Source organism: Galeopterus variegatus, unplaced genomic scaffold (genome assembly GCF_000696425.1).
Source record: "Galeopterus variegatus unplaced genomic scaffold, G_variegatus-3.0.2 Scaffold8337, whole genome shotgun sequence".
Taxonomy (NCBI): domain Eukaryota; kingdom Metazoa; phylum Chordata; class Mammalia; order Dermoptera; family Cynocephalidae; genus Galeopterus; species Galeopterus variegatus.
Genome location: NW_007734448.1, coordinates 47,264 through 58,126, shown reverse-complemented (window position 1 = coordinate 58,126; position 10,863 = coordinate 47,264).

The following is a 10,863-nucleotide window of genomic DNA, read 5'->3' as shown; positions in this document are numbered from 1 at the left end:
AAAGATCGCCAAATGTATGCAACCCAAAGAGGTCTTCTCCAAGACATGTTATAGTCAAATTGGCAAAGCTCAAAGACAAAGAGAGAATCTTAAAAGCTGCAAGAGAGAAGCATCGAATCACCTATAAGGGAGCCCCAATCAGACTAACATCAGACTTTTCATCACAAACCCTAAAAGGAATGGGATGATATATTCAAAATACCAAAAGACAGAGATTGCCAGCCAACAATACTTTACCCTGTAAGGCTATCCTTTTGAAATGAATGGCAAATAGTGTATTTCTCAGAGAAACAAAAACTGCGGGAGTTCACGACCACACGACCACCCTTACAAGAAATTCTCAAGGGAGTACTGGGTTTGGTACCTGAAAAATAACTATCACTGCCATAAAAAACAAGAAAAATCAAAACCCACTAGTGTAATAAAAATGGCCTTCATGAAGAGAAAACAAACAAACAAAAAGGCTATCCACAACCCAAGGATCCAAAAATTACAGAAAACAAACAGGAAATCAGAAATAAAGAAACAAAAGACATCTAAGACATCCAAACAATAATCAATAAAATGCCAGGATCAAATCAACCCATTTCAATAACAAGTCTTACTGTAAAAGGCTTAAATTCCCCAATCAAAAGACACAGTGGCCGACTAGATTAAAATGTAGTTAACAACTATCTGCTGCCTTCAAGAGAACCACCTCACCCAATAAGAATCACATAGACTCAGAGTGAAAGGATGGAAAAAGATTTACCATGGAAACAGAAGTGAAAAATGAGCTGGAGTAGCTATTCCTATATTTGATAAAATAGACTTTAAACTAAAAACCATAAAAAGAGATAATGAGGGCCAGTACATAATAATAAAAGGATCGGTCCATCAATAAGACATAACAATCATAAATATATATGCACCCAATGTCGGAGCAGCCAGATTCATAAAACAAACTCTATTTGACCTAAAGAAGGAAATAGATACTAATACCATAATAGCAGGGGTACTGAACACACCACTGGCAATACTGGACAGATCATCTAGACAAAGAATCAGCAGAGAAACACAAGATCTTAACAACATACTAGACCAATTCTACTTGGCAGATATCTACAGAACATTCCATCCAACAACCTCATAATACTCATTCTTCTCATTAGAACAGGGATCATTCTCCAGGATAGATCACATATTAGGTCACAAATCAAGTCTCAACAAATTCCATAAAATTGGAATTATCCTATGTATTTTTTCAGACCACATTGGATTAAAATTAGAAATCAATAACAAATGAAATTCTGGAAACTATACAAATACATGGAAATTAAACAGCATTCTGCTTGATGACATATGGGTCCAGGAAGTAATCAAACAGGAAATAGAAAAAAATATGGAAACAAAGAAAATAATGATACATCATACCAAAACCTGTGGGATACTGCAAAAGCAGGACTAAGAGGGAAATTTATCGCATTAAATGTTTACTTTAGAAGAATGGAAAGATGGCAAGCGAACAACCTAACACTTCACCTAAAAGAACTAGAAAAACAAGAACAATCCAAACCCAAAGTTACCAAATTGAAAGAAATCATTAAGATCAGAGCAGAACTTAGTGAAATTGAAACCCAAAAAACAATACAAATGATCAATGAATAGAAAAGTTATTTTTTTGAAACGACAAATTAAACTGACAAACCATTACCATGGCTAACTAAAAAAGAGAAAAGATCCAAATAAAAAAATAGAAATGAATAAGGTGATATTACAACTGACATATCTGAAATAAAAGGAATCATTCAAGACTACTATAAACAACTATATGCCAACAAATTTGAAATCTGGAGGAAATGGATAAATTTCTGGACACACACAAGCTACCAAAACTGAGCCAAGAAGATGTAGAAAATCTGAACAGACCAATAACAATAAAGGAGATTGAAGCTGTTATCAGAAGGCTCCCAAAAAAGAAAGGTCCAGGACCAGGTGGATTCACAGCAGAATTTTACCAAACATTCAAAGAGGAATTGACACCAATTCTCTACCAACTATTCCAAAGGTTTGAAACAGAGGCAATTCTCCCAAACTTATTCTATGAAGCAAACATCATCCTGATACCAAAAACAGGTAAAGATACAACTAAAAAAGAAAACTACAGAGCAATATCCTTTATGAATATAGATGCAAAAATCCTCAATAAAATACTAGCTAACAGAATACAGCAACACATATGTAAAATTATTCTCCATGCTAAAGTGGGATTCTTCCCAGGAATGCAAGGTTGGTTGAACATACACAAATCAATAAATGTGATACACCATATTAATAAAATCATACACAAGGACCATATGGTCATCTGTATAGATGCTGAAAAAGCATTTGATAAAATTCAAAATTCATTCATGACAAAGACCCTCTAAATGTTAGGTATAGATGGATATTGTCTCAACATTATTAAAGCCATATATGATGAACCCACTGCCAATATCATCCTGAGTGGGGAAAAGCTGAAATCTTTTCTTTTAAGGACAGGAACTAGACAAGGATACCCACTCTAACCACTCCTGTTCAACACAGTGTTGGAAGTACTAGCCAGAGCAATCAGAGAAGAGAAGGAAATAAAGGGCATCCATATTGGAAAATATGAAGTCAAACTGTCCCTGTTTGCAGATGACATGGTCCTATATATCGAACAGCCTAAAGCCTCTACAAAAAACTCTTGGAGTTGATAAATGATTTCAGCAAAGTAACAGGATACAAAGTCAACAGAAAAAATTCAGTAGCATTTCTATTCTCCAACAGTGAACATGCAGAAAGATAAATCAAGAAAGCTTGTGCATTTACAATAGCCACCAAAATAATAAAATACTTAGGAACTTAGTTAACCAAGGATGTGAAAAATCTCTATAATGAGAACTACAAACCACTTCTGAGAGAAATTAGAGAGGATAAAAGAAGATGGAAAGATATTCTGAGCACTTGGATTGGAAGAATCAATGTTGTGAAAATGTCCATACTACCCGAAGTAATATACAAATTCAATGCAATCCCCATCAAAATTCCAATGACGTTTTTCTCAGAAATGGAAAATCAATCCAGACATTTATATAGAATAACAAAAGACTACACATAGCCAAAGCAATGCTGAGCAAAAAAAAAATAATAATAATAAAAATAAAGCTGGAGGCATAACACTACCTGATTTTAAACTATACTACAAAGGCATAATAACCAAAACAACATGGTACTGGCATAAAAACAGACACACTGATGAATGGAATAGAATAGAGAACCCAGAAATCAACCCACACACCTACAACCATCTGACCTTTGACAAAGGCACCAAGCCTATACACTGGGGAAGAGACTCCCTCTTCCCCAAGTTGTGTTGGGATACCTGGATATCAATTTCCAGGAGATTGAAACTAGACCCATACATTTCACCATATGCTAAAGTCAATTCAAAATGGATTAAATAATTAAATATACACCGTGAAACAATAAAACTTCTTAAAGAAAATATAGGAAAAACACTTCAAGAAGTAGAAATTGATACCAACTTCATGAATATGACCCCAAGAGCACGGGCAACCAAAGGAAAAATAAGCAAATGGGATTATATCAAGCTAAAAAGCTTCTTTACAGCAAAAGATACAATAGAGTTAAAAGACAACCGACAAGGTGGGAGGAAATATTTGCAAAACCTACATCTGAAAAAGAATAAATATCCACAATATACAAGGAACTGAAACAACTTTACAAGAAAAAAACAAGCAACCCAATTAAAAAATAGGCAAAAGAGCTAAATAGGTATTTTTCAAAGGAAGATATATGAATGGCCAACAGACATATGAAAAATGCTCAACATTACTCAGCATTCGGGAAATGCGAATCAAAACCACACTGAGATACCATCTCACCCCAGTTAAGTTGGCTAATATGCAAAAGACTGTGAACAATAAATGCTAGTGAGGTGGCAGAGGAAAAGGAACTCTTACACATTGTTGGTGGGACTGCAAAACGGTGCAGCCTCTACTTAAAATAGTATGGAGGTTTCTCAAACAATTGCAGATAGATCTACCATATGACCCAGCTATTTCACCTCTGGGAATATACCCAGAGGAATGGAATCCATCAAGTTGAACGTGTACCTGTTCCCCAGTGTTCATTGCAGCACACTTTACAATAGCTAACAGTTGGAACCAGCCCAGACGTCCATCATCAGATGAGTGGATATGGAAAATGTGGTATATCTACACAATGGAATACTACTCAGCTATAAAAATGAACAAAATACTGTCATTTGCAACGACATGGATGGACCTAGAGAGAATTATATTAAGTGAAACAAGTCAGGCACAGAAAGAGAAATATCACATGTTCTCACTTATTTGTGGGAGTTAAAAAAATACACAAAAAAACAGGGATGGATGAAGACATAACAATTACAATTCCTTGAAGTTGATACAACAAGCAAACAGATAGGACCTTGTTGGGAGGTAGGGGCGAGTGGGAGGAGGAAGGGAGGTTTAGGTAATTGGCCACAATTATCAACCACATTGTATATTGATGAAATAAAATAAAATATGGAAGAAAAATAAAAAGTTCTGTTCTGAGCTAGAACTCAGACGATTAAACAGAACATACCCAGTCACATAAAAGCTTCTTTTTTGCCCATATTCAGACAACAAGCCCCATTTCAACATGTAGTCTACTATCTAGAATTCTAATTACACAGATTATTTTTTGCCTTTTTATACCAATCTTTCCTTTCATATGGAAAAATGAAAGACCCCGAATATCCTAAGCAATCCTGAGCAAACAAACAAACAAACAAAAAACAAAACAAAACAAAAATAAACCAAAAAAGCCCAAGCCAGAGGCATAACTCTGCCTGACTTCAAATTATACTACAAAGCTATGGTAACCAAAACAGCATGGAACTGGTATAAAAATAGACATTCATACCAGTGGAGCAGAATTGAGAACCCAGAAATAACTCCTTAGTTTTATAGCCATCTGACAATAGAGAAAGGCAACAAAAATCTACATTGGGGAAAAATTGCCTCTCTAACAAGTGGCTGGGAAAACTGGATATCCACATGCAGAAGAATGAAGCTAGATATGCGTATCTCACCATACACTAAAATCAACTCAAAATGGATTAAAAACTTAAGTATAAGACCTGAAACTGTAAAATTACTGAGGGAAAATATAGGTGAAGCACTTCAGCAACTAGGTCTGTGCACAGGCTTTATGAACATGAGCCTGAAAGCAAAAGCAGCAAAAGAAAGTATAAGCAAATGGGACTATATCAAACTAAAAAGCTTCTGCACAGCAAAGGAAACAATCAACAAAGTGAAATGACAACTACAGAGTGGGAGAAAATTTTTGCTATTTATGCATCTGACAAGGGATTAATATCTAGAATATACATAGACCTCAAGCAATTATACAGTAAAAAAAATAAATGATGCAACTCAAAAAGGGGCCAAGGAGCTGAATAGACAATTATCAAAGGAAGACATACAAATGGTCAACAGATACATGAAAAAATGCTCAACATCACTAGTCATCAGGGAAATGCAAATTAAAACTACAATGAGATACCACCTCACTCCAGTTAGACTGGCTATGATCAAAAAGATGGTGAATAACAAATGCTGGTGTGGGTGTGGAGAGAAAGGAACACTACTACACTGTTGGTGGGACTGTAAATAGATAGAACCCCTTCAGAAAACTATTTGGAGGTTTCTCAAACAACTACAGATAAATCTTCCATATGATCCAGCAATTCCTCTTCTGGGTATATGCCCAGAGGAATGGAAATCATCATGTTGAAGAGATACCTGCACTCCCATGTTTATTGCAGCTCTGTTTACAATAGCCAAGATATGGAACCAATCTAAATGCCCATCAATAGATGATTGGATAAGGAAACTGTGCTATATATAAACTATGGAATACTACTCTGCCATAAAAAAGAATGAAATACTGCCATTTGCAACAGCGTGGATGAATCTGGAGAAACATGTTGATTGAAACAAGCAAAGCACAGAGGGGTAAATACTACATGTGCCCACTCATATTTGGGGGCTAAGAGAGAAATGAAGGCAAGAAAGAAAGACCACAGTAGTCCCATAATCCAACAGAGGGAGGGAACATTTGTAGGGCAACAAATGGGAGTTGAGGGGAGAGGGAGAAGGGGAGGGAGGTTTGGGGATAACTAGGAGGGAACAAAGGGTACAAAAGTAATTTCTGGTAGTGGATATAGCCAAGTATGAATCTGGCCCCCACATCATGGACAGGAGGGGGGGACAATCAGCTTTGTAACTCATGAATTTTTATAATAAATAAATAAATAAATAACTTTGTATATAAGCATACAATGTGTGTTTTTTGTGTCTGCCTTGTTTTGTTTAACAATGAGTTTCTGAGTCTGCATTTTTTAATTAGGATAATAAATGTTTTCAAGGAACTCCACCTATAGAACTTCAGTTTACACCTCTTTGCTTAAATTTGTGTACATGGTAGGGTAGGGAAAGTAATGGACTCTCCCAAAGATGTTCACATCTTATTGTCCAGAACCTATGAATATGTTGGTCTATATGGAAAAGGAAACTTAGGTAGTAGATGGAATTAACTTTGAAATAAACTGGCCATTGATAGGGGGATTATCTGAGTTGGAACAAAGTTATCACAAAAATTCTTAAAGGCAGAAGAGAGAAGCAGAAAGTTTGTGTCAGAATTATGCCATGTGAGGAAGATTCAACCTGCCCTTACTGGCTGAAAACAGCAAATTAGACATGAGCCAATGTGGAGAGCCCCAGATGCTGGAAAGGCAAGATAATGGATTCTCCCTTACAGCTTTCTGAAAGGAGCACAGCCCTGCAGACACCTTTATTTTTAATCCAGCAAAGCATATGTTGAGTTTCCAACTTTAATAACTAAAGGTAACAAATTTGTGTTGTTTTAAGCCACTAAACTGTGGTAAATGGTTTTAGCAGCCATAGAAAACTAATACATATGGTCACCCTTAGACTGAGGCATCTAGCTGTGTATTGACATCCCAAAATAAATCAGTGGTCTGCTATTAAGGAAAGAAGCAAGAATAGATATTGGAAAGGTAATTTAGCCATGCCTTCCACAAATAGGAGGGCATGGACACTCCCAGTCCCTTCTCCCAAACCAATTACTAGGCATCTGTTCATCGGTATCCTTTGAAGTGTACCTTATAATAAACTGGACATACAAAAGTGTCTCACTGAATTAACTAAGAGTTGTTCTAGCAAATTAATCAACCTAAAGGAGGAAGCTGTGGACACCCCAATTTATAGATGATCATTCAGAAGTACAGGTAAAACAACATGGGGCTTTCAGTCAGCATCAGAAGTAGGGAGCAGACTTGTGGGTCTGTGCCCTCAACCTGTGATGCTATTGTGAGACTGGCGCGAAAGCACGAATCTTACTTGTTGGGAAGGCTCATCTCACAAAGACCAGGAGACAGAGATTGTTGCAATCAAGCAAGAGGTTTTTATTCCAGCATGCTAGGTTCACTCCGTTTTCAGGACAGAAGTGACCCGAGCTCTTAGTACAAGCACTTTTTATACAGTTAAGTTGGCAGACTTTGGAAAAAGGATGAGTTGTATACAGCTTATTGGTCACCTGAGGTGACTTTTAAATTCATTGGTGGCTTTCAGTGGGGTGGTATACAGATGAGGAACTGGGGAATTGCTCAACAGCCCACACCTTGTGTGGTTAGGCCCTTCTCGGAACTGGGTGAAATTTGGGCGGTTTGGAAAGTACTTTATCTGCCCTTACCAGAAAGTCCCACCCACTGGGGCTTGTAAAACCTTGCACAAGCTAATTACAGAAGCAGAAAAGCTAGTCAGTTAATATTTAAGGATGGCGGAAGGGGTTCAGGTCCACACTATCTCCAGGTAGATAGTGTCAGAATTGAATTGAACTAGAGGACACCCAGCTGGCTTCTGCCGCAGAACTAATTGCTGTTTCATATGTGGGGAAAACGCTCACACATTTGGTTACAAATCTTCTGTGTTCATTGCAGTGTGATAGCAGAGAAAAAACAGTTTGTTTTTTCCTCTATATTCTTAAGTACATCTGTGACCTTGGCCAAGTTACCTATTTACCACAAGCTTTCATTTCCACATAAAGAAACTGAAAGAAAGTCAAAATGCCGGGTACTGATCAAGATTTATTAAAGGAAAAGAACCTGCCAGGCTGCACTCAAAGTGGAGGGCAGCACCAGTTTTCAGGGTGGGAGAGCTTATATAGGGCACCAAGGGCTGGCTGATAAAATCAGGGAGGGGCATTATGCTAATGCATAAGCTATGCCACCAGGGTGGAGAATTGCATCTTTGTGGAAGCAAAAGGATTTCTGTTTCTCAGAAATCATGAGGTTTCTTACAAAAGGAGGGTTTGGCAACTATTTTGTGATTATTGTATGCAAAATGGTGCTGTTCAAATCCAAGATCCAATATTTCCACCTTTTAAGTACAGGGAGAAGGTGAATAAAGGTGAAGGTCTCATTCTTCTGAAGCTGCATCCTGCTAGAGATAGACAAAAATATGGAAATAATTAAAGATTTATATTGGTGGGTAAAACAAATAGGTGACAGGGTATTGGTTTCATGTGGGGAGGCTGCATTCTTCTGGGGAAGGGTCACTGATTCTGAGGGACTGATATCCTCCTTGAAGGAACAATTTGGCAACCTTTTGGTTGGTGAAAGCCTGCATACATTCCTGCAAGAAATAAGAGAAACACTAAAAGAGACAGGGACCAAAGAGTAGGATGAGTCCAGCACAATTAGTGGTCCTAGTAGGGGCACAAGCCAGGGTATCCAAGGATTCAGTGACTGGGGCCACCGCCAAGGTGTGCTTGTGTTTTGTAACCCTTTGTGTCCATGATCAATGCTTGCCTTTAAATGGTTTAAGTTGTTATGGATCACCCAAGATTCGTATACATAATAACAGCATTCCTCCCCCAAGTAAAGGCAGATGCTTCCCTTGATGGCTGAAAGGAGGTCAAGGGCTCAACGGTTCTGTACAGCAAATTTCATGAGTGAGGTGGCCTGTCACTGGATGGAGGAGATGCTACATATACTTAATACTTCTGAGAGTTTTTGAGAGAATTGTGGGGCAGTAGCAAGGCCCACTATGCCAGTCCCAGTTGCAGGAAGGATCCCTCCCCAATTAAAAAAGGTACAATTAGTGCCCTATGGGAGCAGGGGCACTTCCTGAGGGGGGGAGAAGTTAGTCCCAGTCCTGGCTCCATCCCTCCATGGGTCTGGATGGAGATGTCTGGGAAGAGCCAAATGAATATGCAAGAAATCACATTAGGGGGCAGGCAACAGGATAATGTATTTTTGCAAAGGAAATATATTCTGGTTTTAGAGCATGGATAAGGAGGGGGTAAATGAGTGGTAGCGTTTGGTGGTGTTAGAAAGGCAGAGTGTGGGCAGGCCCTGCATAATGCTCATAGTTCCCACTGAGGTGGGATTAGAGGAAAGTGAAGAGACACTTGTGGAAACATTGTGGGCTGCATCGAAAGGGGGGGGTGACCACAAAAAGTTCTCACAAAGTGGGAGACAGATGAGTCATTCTGGGACCAGTCTGATTCGCTGAGGACTGCATTGTACCTGTGGACCTGGAAACTCCATGTTCCGGGCAAGGGGGAGCATTGAAATAGGAGGAAAAACATAGGAAGGATGTAAAGACTTAGGAATCAAAAGAATTTAAAGGGCACATTGCCACAATGAAATTGCTAAGAAGCATCCTACGGATAGGAGGTACAGGAGTGCCAGGAGAAATCTTCCCATAATGTTACACTCCTGTGAGGCAGCACTGGCTAATCCTGTAGCAAGTACTAGAACAGATAATAAAATAAGGTTAGGGACATGGGGTGGCATATACTTATCAAGGCCCTCAATGGCAAACCCATGATAGCAGGTTGGGAACAGTCTGGAACAGCTCCTGTGTGAAGGATGTGAAGTTGGCCTATGAGAGTGAGAGGATAATCACCAGGAGAAAGGTCATCCTTCTTCTGGAATTGAGGGAAGAACGGAGGTCCTGGAGATTTTCAGTTTTGTGGGTCCTAAAATGGATGAAGTGTAAGGAGGTGTTGGGTTCAGGGTGGGTAGAGGGACCTCTCTGGCTTGGTGTTAACAGATTCTTTGGGTGAAGTTCCTCATAACTATCACTCTGGGAGACTTGGAAGTAGGATTCAAAATTATACTAAAATATTTAATCATACTAATGATACTTATGATTATGGATTTTCAGGAGATGGCTTATGGCAGTGGGGCCCAGAAGGGGACAATGAACCTATGTAGGCATTCGTCTTGTCGGGTGCCCGAGAGTTTGGCCTGGCTGCTTGGAAGGAGTTAATGTACAACCTTTTGTTTTACAATAGAAATAGAAGTTAAGTTTTAAGCAATTTAATTTTTAGAGTGTTTATTTAGGAATAAAGAATAGTTAGATGTAGGTGTGAATCAAGTTTTAAGAACGTCATAGAGAGTCTATTGTACCATGGATGTAGTTTTGGTAATGATTGCAAGTGATGAAAAGTGATGATTATATGGGACCAGTGGGTTGTAACGTTCTTGCTCAAAGGAAAGAACATTGTAATTGTCTTTTCTGGGAATAAACTGTAATTCTATTTTTCTTAGAACATATGTCACTTACAAAGAGATATTATGATATTGTTCATTGATTAATTTTGATTATGTAGACTTTAAGAAAAAGTATAAAAAGTATGTACATGCTTCAATAAAGTGTCAGAATTCAGCAGATCCCTTGAGTCTGTGTGTTTGCTGTCCAAGCATTCAACAGATCCTTTGAGTCTGTATGTTTGCTG